The sequence below is a fragment of the Kogia breviceps genome, chromosome 15 (assembly GCF_026419965.1).
Source record: "Kogia breviceps isolate mKogBre1 chromosome 15, mKogBre1 haplotype 1, whole genome shotgun sequence".
NCBI lineage: Eukaryota > Metazoa > Chordata > Mammalia > Artiodactyla > Physeteridae > Kogia > Kogia breviceps.
Genome location: NC_081324.1, coordinates 79,993,580 through 80,012,714, shown reverse-complemented (window position 1 = coordinate 80,012,714; position 19,135 = coordinate 79,993,580). Strand labels below are relative to the sequence as shown.

At 48.8% G+C, this 19,135-nt stretch overlaps 1 protein-coding gene across 2 annotated transcripts in view; it reads right to left on the bottom strand.

The window, feature by feature from the left end:
- Positions 1–18,125, bottom strand: part of CCDC60 (coiled-coil domain containing 60) — a 252,697-nt gene extending 234,572 nt beyond the window's left edge. The window contains exons 1-3 of one of the 2 annotated variants that reach the window (XM_067014928.1): positions 18,077–18,125; positions 3,235–3,308; positions 1,942–2,037 (exon numbers count right to left, since the gene is read on the bottom strand). The gene's annotated coding sequence lies outside the window, so the exon portion shown is untranslated. Of the gene's footprint in view, positions 1–1,941; positions 2,038–3,234; positions 3,510–18,076 lie in introns of those variants that run through there. The other variant, XM_067014930.1, reaches the window with a different exon arrangement.
- Positions 18,126–19,135: the final 1,010 nt, after the last annotated feature.

Here is a 19,135-nt window from a genome sequence, read left to right as displayed (position 1 = left end):
GGAAGGGAGTCAGATGGACCTGGGTACATATCCTCCTGCCACTGCCTGGCTGTGTGAACTTGGGCAAGTCTCTTGACATCTCTAAACTTCAATTTTCACATCTGTCCAACAGTGGTGAAAGCTGCCTATTTCCCTCATTGGGATGCTGTGAGAATTAAATTGAGGGAATGCATCGGCACCCAACTTGACCAAATCATTCTCCTGCTTAAAAATCTCTTTGGGTGAGGCAACATGACACAGATGAGCTAATGCCTGCAAAATGCCTGGCACACGGTAGAGGCTCAACAAAGATCAGCTCCCTCATTTCTAAGGATTCTTCATGAATTCATTTATTTATGACAATGAATTATCTTTTGGTGCCTCAGTTTTCTCACCTGTCAAAAGGAGGATACAAAAAATAACTGTGGTTGAACCACATGAAACTGATAATATTTGATTGTTTGGGACCTACGGCAATTTCATGGGGTGCCACCCAATACCTCCTGGGTCTGTGGTAAAGATTTAGAAAAGAGTGAAAACGTGTAAAATGGTCGTGAAAAAAAAATGAACCCAAATGACAGCTACGATGACAATTATAAGGATGATGGTGAACGACCACGATGGTGATGTTTACGGTACAGAAGGCTCTGAGCTATGCCCTGGAGGTACTGTGGGAGAGAAAACACCATTCTAATCCTTAAGAAGCTCACTGTCTAGTTGGGGAGAAAAACAGGTGCGAATGATCCAATGACAGATGCTTTGACATTTATCACCTCTTCCTTGGGGACCGGGGGCCTTAGACAAGACGCCAGAGGGAGCAGAGTGCTGGTGGGTGAGGAGAGTCAGGCAGATGAGGCCAAAAGTGAGGGCAGGTCAGTTTGCTTCAGCTGGAAGGAAGAACACGTTTTTAAGGTCTGGAGAGAGAGCCTGAGATGTCTTCTCGGTAACCCCACGTCCATTCTGGTTGCCTCTCCCCGCGGCACTGATCCAAGCCGAGAGCCTCATTCTTGAATCACTACATGACATGCTTGGACCTTCATCCCCTGTGCACCCACGATACCCTCACGTGGATTCTTCGCTGGGGTCTCTCTCTTAGTGCCCAGTGTTGCTCTGGCAAACCAAACAGCATCCTCACTGCCTTGCTTCGCTATCACTGGCTGCCTTGCCTGGGCTGTCTTCCTCTTCCTGCTCCCCTGCTCCCGGCCCACATGAGTCTCCCTCCTCTTGCCTCGTAAGGACCATCCTAAGATGTCTTGTCTGTTGCACCCAGCGAATACTCCCCTCAGTCTCTTCCCTACCAGGAACTGTGTCCTGTTCCTCATTATCGCCCCAGTGTCCAGCAATTTGCCTGGCACATAGGAAGCACACTCATTAAATATGTGTAGTAGAATGAATGAAGGAATGAAGGAGAATGGGCAACGTATATTAAGTGCTTGGCACATAACACCCCCAGATTCTTCTATCTAATCTGCCTCTACCATTCTATATTTTACAGATGAGGAAAGTAAGGGCTAGAGACATGAAGAGACTTGTCCAAAACTAGAAGTGAATTTTTCAGAGAGACAATCATGATCATAAAAGCTGTCACGTATTAAGCTCTTACCATGTGCCAGGCACCAAGCTCAGCACTTTACGGGATTCTCTCATGGAATCCTCCATGTGACTCTCTAGAGTTGGACTGAGTTTGACCCTTGTTTACACAAGAGGAAACTAAAGCTCAGAGAGGTTGTTAGTTGCCCAAGGCCACACAGCTGGATTCAAAGTCAGAGTTATGCGTTTGAGTTTTGGCTCTCAGCCCCTTATCCGCATGCCGGGAGCGTAAGTAAATGCCTCTGGGTTAAAAGAATGAAGTGGACAGGCTCCTCTCAAAATGTGGGCCGCCCTCAGAGTCCTGAGGGTCAAGGGCAGAGCTGGAAGATCAGGGCTCCAGCCAAAGTTGGAGGCGAATCTTGGTGGACTTACCTCCGACCTCCAGGAGGTGCTCTGGATATCTTCCCCAGTGGTCTTTGAGGGGCTTTGGCCAATCCACCAAAAGTCAATTCTATGATATGAAGATCTCTGAAAAATCAAGTTGCCAATGACCAATTGCTCACATTAGACAACGTTGCCAATTTTCCAAAACCTTATTTAAGGGAAATTCTTATCAAATATAGTTAACAAATATGAATACATTCCTCTTGAAGACAATCAATGACTTACACTCTTTATACATGCGCCAGTTTAATACGCTCAATGATGATATTCATTGAATTTATACTTCTTGAATACTCTTATCCCCAAATTTATTCAGGTTGTTTTAATTATATTCAAAACTTTACTCAAGATATTCAAGAATATATTCTTCATCAGAAGATCGTCCTAAGAAAGCTAAAGAGCTCCCATGATATTTAGCTTCAGACAAATTGAGCTTAAAATGCTGCTGAGAATATATTCGCTGAAAACATTCAAGACTCATTGGTTAGGAAGAAGACCATTTTCATATTCACTGAAAATACTCAAGAAAGCTAGCGGTCTTCAAGATATTTTTGGCAAATTCAGAAAACTGGTGAGTTGATGGCCCAGCTCAGCCAGGTGCTGGTCTGAGGCCTCTGGCGCCAGCGTGGGGCCGCGCTCCTCTCAGTCCCGTGGGAGACGTGCGACAGGCCAGTCCTACTAGAAAGCTGTGAGCTGCATTTGGAGCCTCAGAGGAGAAGACAACATGGTTGTGTCCCCGAGCACCACCTTTGACCCTTTGACCCTTTGGTCACCTTCATGAGAGGGAAAAGCAGAAGACACGTCTCCAAGGGCTTTGTAAGCATGATTTCCCTCAGTCACCCTGAGGACTTGGTGATAAAAATTCTCCCTTTTTAGTGATGAGGAAGCTGAGACTCAGACAGGTGAGGTGACTTGCGCAAGGTCGCCTAGTCAGTCAAGGGCAGAGAGAGAATTTGAACTCTGGCGGCTGAATTTCAGAGCCCAGGGTCTTGGCTGGTGGACGGTGCATCCTCACACAAAGAAGACGTTCTATGGGCTTCACTGAATCAATGAACAAAGAAACTATGGTCAAGGTGGGGACCTGCGAGTGGGCACTGAGTAGACGGGGCTTTGAAGAAGGAAGGAAGCCAGGAGCTATAAGGGAATTTGCTGGCATGTCCTTTTGGAAATTAGAAGCTGCGGGCAAAGCAGGAGAAGGAGATAGTGAGTCACAAGGACAGGCGCCTTCTCCTTTCTCTATGCCATGCAGAAACGAAAATAATGGATATTCTGATGACCTACCTGTGTTTTGTACTTGTTCCACAGTCATGTGATCGCTTAGAGCCCAGATCTGGCTATATTATGTGCCCCGAAACCTTAAAAAAAAAAAAAAAAAATCTAAGCACAAAGCACAGTGGGAGAGCAAGGCTAGCTGTTAATGGAGATGCGTGCACTGTTTCACAGCAGCAACTTTAGAGAATTTTTCCAAAGTATTCGCTTCATTCTTCCTTTCGAGGGGAAAATAATGTTTTTATTTTCTTCTTTATTTTCCAAGTGAGATGCACACCATATGTATACTGTTGATAAATCAAAAAGTATGTATAAGCTAAAATAACATAAAAATCACCCATAAATCCTCCTTCCCCTACTTCAAAATCTCCTTGTTAACAGTGGGTGTATATTTTTCCCCAGAGCTTTTGTTTTCATGCAATTTTTAAATGGGATCATATTAAACATGCTATTTTGTAACTTAATTCCTTTAATGTATTATGATCTTATTAATGAAGACAACTTCACATCGTTTTTATTATTGCAGATTTCTGATTGTTGATGATTTATTCCCTGAACCCACAGAGGTAAGAGATGGAGAAGGCTTTGGGGGCTACCTGGGCTGTTGGCCGTGGGACAAGGTGTCCTCCGACAGGACTGAGGAGGGTTTTGGGGGGTGGATCTCTGAGGAGGGGCCACCTATGGCTCCCTCCAGCCAGTCAGGGCTCAGGAACTTCCGACGGCAAACATCTGGGGAGACGTTACAATGATATTCCGCAAGTGACAGAGCCCCACCTCTGTCACGTGGGGTAGTTTTGAGAATTGTGTTACATCAGCCTGCAAAGTGCCCGCCCAGTGCCTCTCCCTTGACCCTCTCTACTCCGGATCTAACACAGACACCTCCACAGACACAGCAGGGTTCTGGAAATCCCTCCCAAGGACGGCGGATTTTAGTAGGTTTCGTTCCACCAAGACAGTAGTGTTTCAGCAGGGCACAGCAGAACGAGTCTGGACAGCGTGACCAGGCTCCTCTGAATGGCAGGAACTCAGCTCTGAGGTCACGGTGCCCTGGACCTCAGCAATCTTCCCCTCGCCACCAGCTGGCTTTTCCACATCCTCCTCTTCTGCTTCCTGTTTGGCCTCCCTTCCTTATTCCCAGTTGTCTTTTTTTTTTTTTTTTTCCCAGAGTCTGAACACAGAGAGAGGAGAAGCTTGATGTGGTGGATGTTACTGCCTGGGGTGGGGAGTTAATGAAACCCTTGGGAGGTGACCTGGGGCTAGACCACCCTGTATCGTTATTTGCTGCTTGAAAATAATGATAAAGAATAGACACCCTTGGAGAAAAGGGAACCCTCCTACACTGTTGGTGGGAATATAAGTTGGTGCAGCCGCTATGGAAAACAGTATGGATGTTCTCAGAAGACTAAAAATAGAACTACCATATGATCCAGCAATCCCACTCCTGGGCATATACCCAGACAAAACTGTAATTCAAAAAGATACATGCACCCCTATGTTCATTGCAGCTCTATTCACAAGAGCCAAGACACGGAAACAACCTCAATGTCCATCAACAGATGAATGGATAAAGAAGATGTGGCGCATATATACAATGGAATATTATTACTCAGCCATAAAAAGGAAAGAAATAATGCCGTTTGCAGCAACATGGATGCAACTAGCGATGATCGTACTAAGTGAAGTAAGTCAGAAAGAGACAGATGAATACCATATGATATCACTTATATGTGGAATCTGAAATATGACACAAATGAACCGATCTACAATGCAGAAACAGACTCACAGACACAGAGAACAGACTTGTGGTTGCCGAGGCGGAGGGGGGTGGGGGAGGGAAGGATTGGGAGCTTGGGATTAGCAGATGCAAACTAGTGTATACAGGATGGATAAACAACAAGGTCCTACTGTAGAACCCAGGGAACTGTATCCAATATCCTATGATAAACCATCATGGAAAAGAACATGAAAAAGAATGTCTCTATGTGTATAACTGAGTCCCTTTGCTGTACAGCAGAGATTGGCACAGCATTGGAAATCAACTACACTTCAATTAAAAAAAGAGAGAGAATTAACAGACACCCTTAAAGCAGTCATTCCCCTATGCAGCAGAGACTCCTCAACAGTATTTTATTTTTAGCTAGTTAGTGAGATAATGTATATTTAAAAAGCCACAGTGCCTGGTACATAGTAAGCACTCAATAGATGCTAGCTATTACTATGATTGTGATCCCTTAAAAATGCATAGAGGGGCTTCCCTGGTGGCGCAGTGGTGAAGAATCCACCTGCCGATGGAGGGGACAAGCGTTCGAGCCCTGATCCGGGAAGATCCCACATGCCGCGGAGCGGCTAGGCCCATGAGCCACAACTACTGAGCCTGAGCTCTAGAGCCCGCAAGCCACAACTACTGAGTCCACGTGCCGCAACTACTGAAGCCCGTATGCCTAAAGCCTGTGCTCTGCAACAAGAGAAGCCACCGCAATGAGAAGCCCGTGCACCGCAATGAAGAGTAGCCCCTGCTCGCCACAACTGGAGAAAGCCCACGCACAGCAATGAAGACCCAACACAGGGAGGGAGGGAGGGAGGGAGGGAGGGAGGGAGGGAGGGAGGGAGGGAGGGAGGGAGGGAGGGAGGGAGGGAGGGAGGGAGGGAGGGAGGGAGGGAGGGAGGGAGGGAGGGAGGGAGGAAGCACAGAAAGCATTTAGACCTTGTATCTGGGCAACCATGGGAAGTCTGAGACAAACACCATTCCTGTAATGAGACCCTCCTCCCCGACCCTGGAAACAGCCCCCGGCAGAGTGCACGCTGGCAATATTTTCATACCCCATCACCTCCTGAAGACAGCCAGGGTGTCACCAGGCAGGTAAATGCGCTCATCTTTTCCCGCTGAAATTGACACGTCTGGCGTGGAGCTTCGATGATCTATTTATCAGGGACAGTTCTGCTCTGGGATGGAAGTGCCCTGGTTTGCCGAGTGGGCTACTCATTTGTCTCTGCTGGCAATGCAGGCTTGTGGGGTCCCCATCCTGGTTCCCACTGATGCCTTATTCCTCCTGCATCCTACCGCTCACACTGGGGGCAGGCACGGGGCCTGGCGGTGTGCTTGCCTCCCCAGCTACAAAGGTGCCCTCCAGGGCTGGCTTGGAGCGGGGAGGTCCCTGGGGACTGTCATGGGGGTGCGGGGGGTGGGCAGCTCACGCGGCACTAAAGAAACCACATCTCCATGATCAAGGTCCTTATCAAGATGCTGTGGGAGTGGAATTGCTCCAGGCTCAAATGCTGCCTCCGCTCTTTCTTAGCTGTGCGGCCCCAAGCAAACGGTCTGACCTCTTGCATCCAGAGATTCCTCATCTGTTATGAGGGAATCAAGACACCTATTTCCCCGCTTTCCTGTGAGGAGCGCATATGTAAAGCACCTGGCACAGAGTAAAGTGAGCCTGACGCACGTAGGAAGCTCTTAATAAAAGGCAGCTATTGCTCACATCTTCATCCTCTTTACCATTGCCCTGGCTCAGGGCTGGTCCCCGGAGAGGGCGGGGTTTTCTCCTCAGCTGATGAAATACCAGAGCTGGAAGCAACCTACAGAAAAAGCCAGACAGCTGGACCGAAGCTTTGACTCTGTAACACTGTCACACTGTGTGATCGAGCGGCAAGTTATCTCACCTCCCTGAACCTTAGTTTCCTCGTCTGTCAAATGGAGATAACAAAGTGAGATACATCAGGAGAAGCACCAGGCCTCCAGAGGACTCAGTGAACATCAGTTTCTTCCACCCCCTCTCACTTGCACGCTGCTTTACAATTCGCGAAGGGAGGTTACAGGCATTATCTGATGCGATCCCCCCTCGACACCCCCGGCCCAGGGACAGATCACAATCCCTGGTCCACATGTGGGGAAACAGGGCCTCAGAGAAGCGCAGCAACTTGCCCCAACTCATATTCATTCATGTAACAAGTATTTACTGAGTGCCTACTGCACGCCAGCTGCTGTTTTAGGTGCTTCGGATATAGAGATGAACACAACAGGCAAAAAGAAAAAAAAAAATTCCTGAGGTCCTCATACAGCTTACATTCTAGAGATGGGGTGCAGATAACAAACGATGGAGATAACAAAAAGACAAGTTGTATGTTAGGAAGTGACAAGTGCTCTGCAAACTAGATCATGACGAGGGGTATCAGGCATGATGGATGGAGGAGAGACAGGTCGTAGTTTTAAGGAGGGTGTTCAGGATGAGTCTTATTGAGAAGGTGACAGCAGAGCAAAAACTTGAGGGAGCCGAGGGTGTTAGCCATGCAGACGTCTGGCGGGGAAAAGCATTCCAGGCAGAAGGAACAGCGCATGCAAAGGCCCTGAGGTGACAGTGAGCCCGAGGTGTTCACAGAACAGCAAGGAGTGGAGTGGAGAGAGAGGGAAGGGAGGAGGTTGGAGGGACACAGAGGTAATGGGGTGTGTGTGTGTCTGTGTGTATTCAGAGAGAGAATCCTTTAGGGCTTTGTAGCCATAATAAGGACCACAGATCTGAGTGAACTAAGGAGCCATAGGAGGGTTTAAATAAAGCCGTGCCAGGGTCTGAGTAGTATTTTCCCGGGACTGCTCTAGCTGTTGCAGACAAATTGACTGCAGGGCATTCACCAGCAGGTGAATGTGTAGACAAAATGTGAGCTCTCCATACAATGGGATATTATTCAGCCATAAATAGGAGTGAAATTCTGACACAGGCTACAATGTGGATGAACCCTGAAAGCACGCTAAGTGAGAGAAGCCAGACACAAAGGGACAAATCTTGTATGATTTGAATTCTATGAAATATCTAGGGTAGGCAAATTCATAGAGATGGAAAGTAGATTAGAGGTTACCAGGGGCGGGGTGAGAGAAAGCAATGGGGGTAGTTATTGCTTCATGCCTGCAGAGTTCTATTTGAAATAATGAAAGTTTTGGAAAGAGATAGTGGTGATGGTTACACAAACGGTGAATGTAATTAATGTAGTTGAATTGTGCTCTGGTAAAAAATGGTTAAAATGGCAAATTGTGTCATATATTTTACCAAAAAAACCCCCCAAATTGACCGCAGGGACAAGGATGGAAATAGCCTAGGCTGTAACAGAGGCTCAGACCAAGGCGAGGAGGTGAGAGGGGCTCAGATGCTGGATACACGTGCGAATCAAGACCAGGTGTGGAACCTGGTCTCCCGAACCTTCCCCAGGACCTCAGGGCCCTGGAACCACACAGCGAGTGTTCTGTGCTCACCGCAGGTCCCCACCCTCCCAGCCTCCTGATGCTTCCTGGTGGCATAGCCAGGACGGGTGCTGGATCCCTCTGGCTCATTGGGAGGATGCGGTGCAACTACACAGAGGGGAGGTTGTGGGCTGAGGCCCTTCAGGACATCGGCACCGCACCCCCGCCACACGCATGCACACATCCGGGGTTTGCACCGCCAGCCCTGCCCAGGCAGCTCAGCTCCAAGTTGGCAGCTACACCTCTGTTTGCTGCGTCTCTCTGGTTGTCTGGGAGATGAGTTCGAAGGTCACGAGCCCAGATTAGAAACCGGGGGGGCGGGGGGGGGAAGCCCATGAGCTCACGAACAACACTGTTGCTGTTTGCACACCATGGACCTTAGTAACTGGCCAGAGAGACGCTGGCCCAAATCTTGCTCCATGGACAGGGGGAATACCGGCTCACGTTAAAAAAAAAGAACTCGATCTCGCCCTCCATTTTTTTATCTTACCTAATGATATTGGAAAAAAAAAAATTAAAACCATATTATCCTTTGCTGATGGGAGACTAAATCAGCAGCCTTCCTGTGAGGCCAGTTGTAATAGGAATTAAAGCCTTATTAACCTGTGTTCATTTTGATCCAGCAATTCCACAACTATATATATTTTTAAGTAATAATAAAAAATATGGGCAGATACCTGTTTATTAAAAAAAATAAAGAACTTGAACATCCACTTTATATTTTAAAAATCAGTGTCACTTTAAAACAACTAAAATAGGGCTTCCCTGGCGGTGCAGTGGTTGAGAGTCCGCCTGCCGATGCAGGGGACATGGGTTCGCGCCCCGGTCCGGGAAGATCCCACGTGCCGCGGAGCGGCTGGGCCTGTGAGCCGTGGCCGCTGAGCCTGCGCGTCCGGAGCCTGTGCTCCGCAACGGGAGAGGCCACAGCAGTGAGAGGCCCCCGTACCGCAAAAAAAAAAACCTAAAATATAAATGCAAATTTATATTTCTTTTAAATGGAGTATTATACAGGCTGATTGCTTGAGGCCGGCTTTCCCCATGTGCCGTGACAATAAATCACCTTCAGAAGCGTGGTAGCTAATGGCTGCATACTTTCTCCCATTGTATGGAAGTGCCATCACCTGTGCAACTAAACCCCTCTAGCTGAGCCGTTTTCTCTTTTCCAATGATCCCTGAGTATAAATGCAGCAGACGCTGCCGTGATCGGCTCAGATCTCCTCATATGCTTTTCACTGTTCCTGAGCGCGCCTACCCTGGCTGCTGGGTACTCTTGTTTACATGGGTCCACATCTGTGACTTTTCTCTGCAGAACCACCCGGGGGGTTACTGAAGCCACAGCGTCCAAAAGCCTGACGTTTACCTCCTCGTGGGGGGATCTGCCTCCCCCACTTCCATCCCTAAGGTAGACCTTGGCCTATGAATGCCGACGTTGGACTAATGAAGCCCAGACCTCTTGCCTCAGGTCAGAACAAATTCTGCCCGACTTGGTCCCTCTCTGGCAGCACCGTCTGACAGCGTAGAGCAGAAGCGGTGCCATGCCATTTCCACGGATAGATCACAAAAGACCTATCGGGCTTTTGTCTCACGCTCTCTCCTGGATCGCTTGCTCCCAGGGAAGCCAGCTGCCATGCCATGAGGACACTCAAGTAGGGTGTGTGTGTGTGTGTGTGTGTGTGTGTGTGTGTGTGTCCACACACAGTAAGTCCCCTACATACAAACGAGTTCCGTTCCGAGAGCGCCTAAGTACAATTTGTTCGTAGAGGTTTATAATACTTTTCACACAAATAATACATAAAAAACAAACAAACACACAAAAAAGGAAACATTTTTAATCTTACAGGACAGTACCTTGAAAAGTACAGCAATACCAGCTACATCACCGCTGCTTTTACGCTTGCTTCCGGACATCCTGGGCTTGAAATAAAGATACTGTACTTTATACGGTACTGTGCAGTAAAGTAACAAAAGCACAATCACTTGTAGAGGATGCACGCACATGACAACGTACACCAGACACAGGAACGAACTTACGTGACTGGACACGCGAACACACGTTCACATCTTTGAAAGTTCACAACTTGAAAGTTCCTATGTAGGGGACTTACTGTATGTAAAACTGAATCAATCACTTGGCTGAAACTAACACAACATTGTAAATCAACTCTACTCTAATGTGAAAAAGAAAAGTAGACCCTCCACTCCAGTCACACCTTCAGAGGACTGCAGACCTGGCCACCATCTCGGTTCAACCTCATGAGACCCCAAATCAGAACGACCAGCTCAGCCTTAGCTGAATTCCTGAACCTTAGAAACTGTGAACTATTAAATGTTGATCGTTTCAGGCTGCTTGATTTTAGGCAAATCTGTGACGCAACAAGAGCTACCAGCTGAACCTTCTTCTTAGAGGTTCACAAGGCACATTGCCAGGCTGAAGAAGAATGTTTTGAGTATTGTCTAACCCAGGACTTCCCAAAACTATCTGACTGCAGAACCCAACCCATTCCCTTTTCTTCCGACGGAACTCACTTTAGGAACTGCTGACCTAGTGTGAAATCTTGGACACACCCAGAGATGCTCAATTTCTGGCACTTTTGCGAGACCTTCTTTGTCTTCTGACAACTGTGTCTTTGCTGCCTTAGATCTGAGGAGCCACTGGCAGTCAGCTCTGTCATCCTGCCTGCTGTGGACTTTGTAAGCTTTCACTGTCAGAATCGGAACAAAATTCACACAGCTGTCACGCAGCTCTGATGGAGTAAAAAAAAAAAGGCAGAGGAAAATGGACATTGTCCCACGATATCAGGTCACTAGGCAACATGTCCAAGACAACTGGTCTGTGACTCTCCTCTGCCCTCCCTGCTCTACTGGGCTGCTGGGATGGTGATAATAACGAAGCAATGGTCCTGTTTGATTTACAAACCCACTCATCTTCCCAGACACCCTCTGGGGGATATTCAGGGCAGCCACAAATGAGCCCCATTTGATAGGTGAAGGGTCTGAGGCTCTGAGTGAGGATTAAGAGCTTTGTTTTTTCTGGCATGATTCCTTCTTCCAGAAACCCTTCGTCCTTCTTTCCACTACACATGCCCCCCAGCCTAGCTAACAGTGGTCTGAAACCAGTCTGCCTGAGTTTAAAACTGGCTCAGCCATGCTGCCACTTCCCAGCTGTGGGAACTTGGGCACATTTCCGCATCACTGTAGCCTGGCTACGGACTGCATGGAAAACTGGATGTGCAGAGCATGGGCAGTGCCTTACAGCTAATAAACATTTAATAACGTTATTATTATTAACTCTCATCCTTTCAACTTTGACAACATTTCTTCCTAGAAGCCCCCAGGAACTACTCTCACCTCACCCAGGCTGGGTCCAACCTGGGCTCCTCCTGTACAGCCGTCCCCCCCACTCCCCCAATTCTCCAGTGGTTCCTAACCTTGGCTGCACATCGAAATCCTTGGGGAGCTTTTTAAAAATACCCATGCCCAGGCCCCACCTGAGACCAATAACACCAGAATCCCTTGAAGGATTTCTAGAGCATGAGCTAAGTATTTCCCCCAACCGCCACTGAGGGATGCTGGAGACTGGGTTTCTGGGCTCCAGCCTGGGAGAGCGTCCTGACACCTTCATTTGGGACATGATGGAGGGAGGTGTGAGGCTAGCTAGGCAGCACTGCCCACCTGCGTCTCTCCTCAGTCTCCAAGTCTTCCAGGGAGGAGAATGCTGCAGTCTACCGCCAACCTGCTGTCTGGCCCTCTCCCTTCCGCCATGTTCTCTTTTAAAATTAACCCTCTCCACCATGGTAGTTTTGTAGGATAGCCAAGAAAAACGACAGTGATGGTAACAGCTGATATTCTGAACCCTTCCTATGTTCTAGGGACTGTGCTGCAGGCTAAGGGGCTAAAGTCATCCTCCTCTTCCATAAAAAAAGACATCATTCAGACTCCAAAGTTGTAACTGCAAGTTTCTCCTGATTGAAAATAATAGGTCCAGGACTTCCCTGCTGGCGTAGTGGTTAAGAATCCACCTGCCAATGCAGGGGACACGGGTTCGAGCCCTGGTCCAGGAAGATCCCACATGCCACGGAGCAACTAAGCCCGTGCACCACAACTACCGAGCCTGCGCTCTAGAGCCCGAGAGCCACAACTACTGAGCCCGCATGCCACAACTACTAAAGCCCACATGCCTAGAGCCCATGCTCTGCAACAAAGAGAAGCCACCGCAGTGAGAAGCCCGTGCACTGCAACAAAGAGTAGCCCCCGCTCGCCACAACTAGAGAAAGCCCGCGCGCAGCAACGAAGACCCAACACAGCCAAAAATAAATAAATTAAAAATAATAATAATAGGTTCATGGTACAAGCACTACGGAGAACAACACGGAAGTTCCTCAAAAAGCTAAAAGGAGAACTACCATGTGATCTAGCAATCCTACTCCCGGGCATGTATCCGGAGAAAATCATAATTCGAAAAGATACGTGCACCCCAGTGTTCACTGCAGCACTGTTTATCGGTACAGTAGCCAAGACATGGAAGCAATCTAAATGTCCATCGGCAGAGGAGTGGATAAAGAAGATGTAGTACATACATACGATTGAATATTAGCCATTAAAAATAATGAAATAATGCCATTTACAGCAACATGGATGGACGTGGAGATTATCAAACTAAGCGAAGTAAGTCAGACAGAGAAAGACAAATATCATGAGATATCACTTATATGTGAAATCTAAAAAAAAGATACAAATGAACTTATTTACAAAACAGAAACAGACTCACAGACTTTGAAAACAAACGTATGGTGACCAAAGGGGAAAGATGGGGGGGGGGGGATAAATTAGGAGGATGGGATTAGCAGATACACACGACTATATGTAACATAGATAATCAACAAGGACCTACTGTATAGCACAGGGATCTCTACTCAGTAGTCTGTAATAACCTATATGGGAAAAGAATCTGAAAAAGAGTGGGTATACGTGTAACTGAATCACTTTGCTGTACACCTGAAACTAACACAACATTGTAAATCAACTCGACTCCAACATAAAATAAAAATCAAAACAAAAATAGGTTCATTCTTGGGCAGGGGGTGGGGATTGGCGACTCAGATGATAGAGATGTGTTATCAGGGTTACCTCTAGACCCCGGACAGTGGAGACTGAAATCCCCTCAACGCCCCTAATTCCCACTCTTCTTGTCTCCAATGGAGACCTCGAGAACTGGGAGGCAGGTACGTGGAGAGCATCAGCTCCAGGTACAGACTCGGGCCACTGGTTCAGTAACCTGCCGTGGGTCCCTGGCAGGCCCTAGGTTCCGCCCTCCAGGCTGGGCTCGGGCTGAGACCACCCAGTGCTCCCCACTCACCGTGGACTTACTCTGCATTAGTACCTGTGGGCCAAGCGCTTGGCACACATGTGTGTAACCCCCACACCAGTCCTGCCTTACCATCACCCACTTTTGTGGATAAGTAAACAAATGGCTGCCCATAGAGGTCAAGTGACAAGGTCACGTATGGGGTGAGCTGCAAAGCTGTGATCACAATTCAGATCCTAACAGCCTCGCTGCTCCCCGATCCCAGGGCTCACACTTAGTTCTGCCCTGGACCCTGCTATTCTCTTGGCTAATTTACATATGGCCCGAGACCCCCATTATACCCTCAAGGGCAGAGACTCATGTCTGTCTTTTTCTCCAGGGCCCAGCATGGTACCTCATACATAATGGGCCTGGGGAAAGGAGGCAATATTCAAAATCTTTAACAACTTGCAGGACCAGGGCACTGGCTTATTCAGAATGGCCACTGGTCCAAAGGGAGCTGCTGATTTCCTAGAATAACTGGGAGAAGGTAGCGGGAGGAAGGCGTCTAGATTTTTAAATGTAGATTTCGTCATTATTCAGGTATGGCATGGCTGAAAGATCAGGAGACGATTGCCATAGGAAAAATAGCTCAGTGCATTCACAGATGCCAAGAGGAGGGGGCTTGCCACGTCACGGGGGCCACACGGGGAAGCGCCAGGTTCGGTCAGGAGGCTGAGGGAATGTGGACAAGAGCCTTTATTGTGGTCTCTGCGGGACGGAACAGGGGAGGTGGGGGAAACAGACTTAGAATGGGCTAGTTCAAATAATGTCAGTTAGCTCTGGGGCACAGGGCCTGTCCCTAGTTGTTTGGCACCTCACCGTGAATGATCTGAGCAGGCGGGAGGGGGCTCAGAGGGAAAGAGTGTGACAAAGGTTGGGGTGGGGTCTCCGGATTGGTCTGCATAAGAGAGGGGGTGCTTGCAGGCTATCTCTGAGAGGGGCAGTCCCTCCAAGGTCAGCAAGGCGCCCAGTAGTCAAAGCACCGGAATAAAACGACATGCTTAATAAAGGCTGAGATGCTGGGGGCAGCTTAGAGGCAGTGCTATTTGTCAAGTGGTACTGAAGTATTTCAATATTTGGACACCTGGCTCCACTGTACCTGGGCATACGGTTGAATCGGTGCTGAGCCCGAAGAAAGGCACTCAGTAAATATACATCGCGTAGCTGAATTGTATGGGCTGGGCCTGCAGTCTCCTTGCCTCCCCACATCTCAGTTCTCCTTGGAGAATGAACATGGCAGTGCCATTCCACACGGCTGCCCTTTCCTTTTCCTTGGGAGCCACCAGGGAGCCCCAGTCTGCTCGTACTTGCAGGACCTGAAGCTGGTGGTCGGGCGGGCTGCTCTCACTGCAGACAGGGTGACTCAGCCAGCCCTCAGCAACCAGCGAGCAGAGCCCACAGTAGGCCTTGAGCCTCCCACCCCTTCTGGCAACTCCTGGGCCCAGGGCGTGGGAGGGGACCTCCCAGCAGCCCTCCACCCCGCCAGCTCTAGGTGCTCACTCATGGATGAGACAGTATTGATTTTCACATTACGATGCACGACTTGTCAGGTGCGAAGTGGCGGGGGTGGAGGAGAAGCCAGCCACTGATTCCCGGAATTTATTTCAAGACACATTAATTTGTTTCTTTCCTTCAAGGTCAAATCAAGTCATCTCCGTACATCACCACTGGCAGTGACTGCCTGGCAGGCAGTTAGGAGGGGGTGGGGATGGGCTGAGGATAAAACTTTCCAGGGAGTTGGGTCAAGGGAGCGGAGTGTGGAAGCAGGTTTTGGGGGGGGGGGGCCCTGTCTCGGCACCATCATCAAAGCGAGGGCTCCGGAACAATGTGCCTCTGTCATTTTGTTGGAGATCTCTGGGGAGGGGCCGAGTTATCCGTTTTGATGACAAGGTTTGCGTCTGGAAGCGGGAAGCTCTCAGAACTGAAATGAGCTGGCTTTCTGGGGTCTGAGATCATGTTTTTGGCCTAATTTCCCAGGGAGACCCACACTCACCATCCTTCCTTCATTCATCCATTCGATTCATATGTATTTCCAGTGGGTGGGCTCTCAGTTCTACCCACTCAGGGTCTCACCATTCAGCGACCCAGAACTGACCAAGGTGGAAATGAAAGCTTTGCTTTTCTCTTTCCCTCACCGAGGCTCTCAAAGTGAAAAGAAAGGGTAACTGACACCCAGCACGGTGCCTTGCACTCGGTATGTGCCCAGTATTTGTTGAACAAATATCAAATGAGTAGGGATTTTCCCCTTTCCTTGAATGATTTCTCCTTTTATTCTAAAAAGCAGAGTAGTGGGAGGAGTTCTGGTGTTTGTGGTTGTTATTATTATTTATTCTGCTACACAAATGCCCAAGCTGTTACAGGATGTGCTGGGTTGGGACGAGGGTAACGGTGAGGGGCTCTGGCCAGCTTGCTGGGAGTCTGAGCTGAGATCCTAAAGGATTAGCCAAGGAAGAGGCTGGAGGAGTAAGCACTGCAGAGACAGAGAGAGAGAGCAGTGTATTCAAAGTTCTGGGAGCAAGACAGGGCCCGTCTGCTTAGAGGAGTCAGATGGGGCTGCAGGGACAAGGGAGGGGATTAGGGGAGGGTAGAGAGCAGTGACCCAGGAGAAGATCCCATAATGCCTTGCAAGTCTTGCAAAGAAGCTTGGACCCAATCCTTTGAACAACAGGGAACCATCAAAAGGTTTTTAAAGGGACATACCCTTCGCTTTGGCTCCTGTGTTTTCTTGTGCCTGTGAGGCACCTCCCCACCCCAGCCTCGTGTGCTCAAGCCTGACAACCGTGGAGTGACCCCTCCTCTGACAAGCCAATCCTATCCCCAACCCCCTGCAATGCCCCGATTGGAAAGGTCACTTCTCTTCCCACAAGGTCTGGGCGGACTCACTTAAGACACCCTTACGTTCTGCTTCGCTGAGAGAAAGGCAGAACAGGGTAATAAGAGTAGAGTCCGACTCTCTAAGCCTGTTGCTTAGCAGGTGGGTGATTTGGGGCCATGCACTAATCCTTCCATGCATCAGTTTCCTTATCTGTAAAATGGAGAAAAGAACCGAACCTTCCTCCTGTAAGTGAGCAGGACCCTATGGGGCCTTCCGGGGACAGACCACCCCCCCTCCCCATCCTCCACCTGCCTCTTGTTCATAGCAAAACTTTAGCTTCCTAGGCCTTCCCCGAGTTCCAAAGAATAAATTTCATCAGAGAACCGAGAAAAGACAGAAACAAAGGAAAACGGTCAAGCAGACAAAATAATAATAGTGTAGCCTTTAAACAAAGTCAAGGACCTTTAGTTCCTTCTCAAAGGCTACGGATACTAGGATACTATTCGGAGGCAAATCCTTTGAGCTGTTGGGCAGATACTGAAACCCGCCCCCGCCCCCAGGTGGAAGGCGTTAACTACCTGCTGAGAATAAGCACGCACCTCCCCCCCCACCCCAGCCTGCTGGAACCAGAAGGTTGATGATGATGGCTTCCAATTAACTCACCACCAACCAATCAGAAGAACGTCCATGAGCGGACCAAACACCCGGCAACCCTCTTCCTCGCCCTGTCGTCAAAAACCTTTCCCTGAAAGCTGTCAGGGAGTTCAGGCATTTTGAACCCTAGCTGCCTGGACTCCATGCTTGGTGCCCTGCAGTAAACGCTGCACTTTCCTTCACCACACCTGGCGTCAGTAGGTTGGCTTTACTGCCTGTGGGCCAGGGGACCCAAGTTTGGTTCAGTAACACTCACAGAATTGTAGGGTGATTAAATCCATTAATACATAGAAAGCCCTCAGCACGGTGTCTGGCACACAGTGAGGATTTAGTGAGGGCCAGGCTTTCTATTATCTGCCTACCCGTGTGGCTGCTCTCTGAGCTCCTCTGGGAAGGAATCGTGCCTAATTGTTTGCTCTATGCTTGGCTCCCAGCATGGGACCAAAATAAGCAGGAAATAGTCACTGACTCCTGCTGTCATTTTGGGGTTTGGAGGTGCTCTTTTTAAAAAGCAGCTCAGGGCTTCCCTGGTGGCGCAGTGGTTGAGAATCCGCCTGCCGATGCAGGAGACACGGGTTCGTGCCCTGGTCCGGGAAGATCCCACATGCCGCGGAGCAACTAAGCCCGTGAGCCATGGCCGCTAGGCCTGCGCGTCCGGAGCCTGTGCTCCGCAATGGGAGAGGCCACAACAGTGAGAGGCCCGCATACCGCAAAAAAAAAAAAAAAAAAAAGCAGCTCAGCAACTCCTCATTAACTCTTCCAAAAGCAAACGTCTAGGTTCAAGTTCTACCATCACCATGGGACTTACCTGAGCTACTTCCCAGAGACGCAGCTTCTTCACCGTAAAATTGAACATCTACTTCCTGGGCTAACGTGAAGCTTAAATGAGATTGGCTCCAGGGATGGAGCATGTGACCCAGGCCTTACCAATCAAAGCACTGATTTCCTGGACTGCGCTTAGCTCAGGGATGGTCATGTGACCCAAGCTGGTCCAATAAGAATGACTCCCAGCAAAAGCGATGAGAAAAGGGTGGGTTTTCTCGCTGGGGACTGGAATGTGGGGATGTGGGGCTGTAGTGATTGCAGCTGTCTTGTGACTGCTTGAGAGGACATGGGGACATAGAAGACTAGGAGCAGGGGAGGTGGGAGGCAGCAGGGAGCCTGGGAATGGAGCCGACACCGCAGGACCAAGAGACAAACTGAGTTCTGTTAACATCGTTAAGAGACCTGAAAGCAGCGCTTAACTTGGACTTCACAGCTGTGCCCAATAAACACCCCTTTTTGCTTAAATCGGTTTGAGTGGGGTTTCCTAACACTTAGCACAGAAACAGTTCTAATTGATGCACTCTGGCAGCCTCCCTGCTCACCACCACCCTTCTTTCAGGGTTCTGGGCTCCTGGCAGCATCAGTGTGGGACATCCATGAATTGTTGATTGCCACTTTCCTCCTTCTTAACAGAACCTTGTTTTTTCAGGCAGCAACGTTCCTGGCCTCAAAGGACAAATCAATATTGATCTAAGCCCAACACGGCATCCCTTTCCCTTTGCCGGGGATTGGCTGCAGCATACACACGTGACCCAGTTTTGGTCAATGAAATAAAAGAAAGAAATCTGCTGAGACAGAGCTTCTGGGAAAGATGTTACTGATAAAAGAGAAATTCAGACAAAAAGACTTTTCTACCCTTGCCTTCTCTTCCTATACATTGTCATATGAGGTTGAGATGCTTGGTACTGCTGCAGCTATCTTGCAAACATGAAGACAGAACTTGTAGACTTGTCAGAGACGGCAGAGGAAAACGATAGAAAGACTCTGGGTTCTTGGTGGCGTAACAGCTGAAAAAGTAACTCTGAAATCACTCATATCTAAA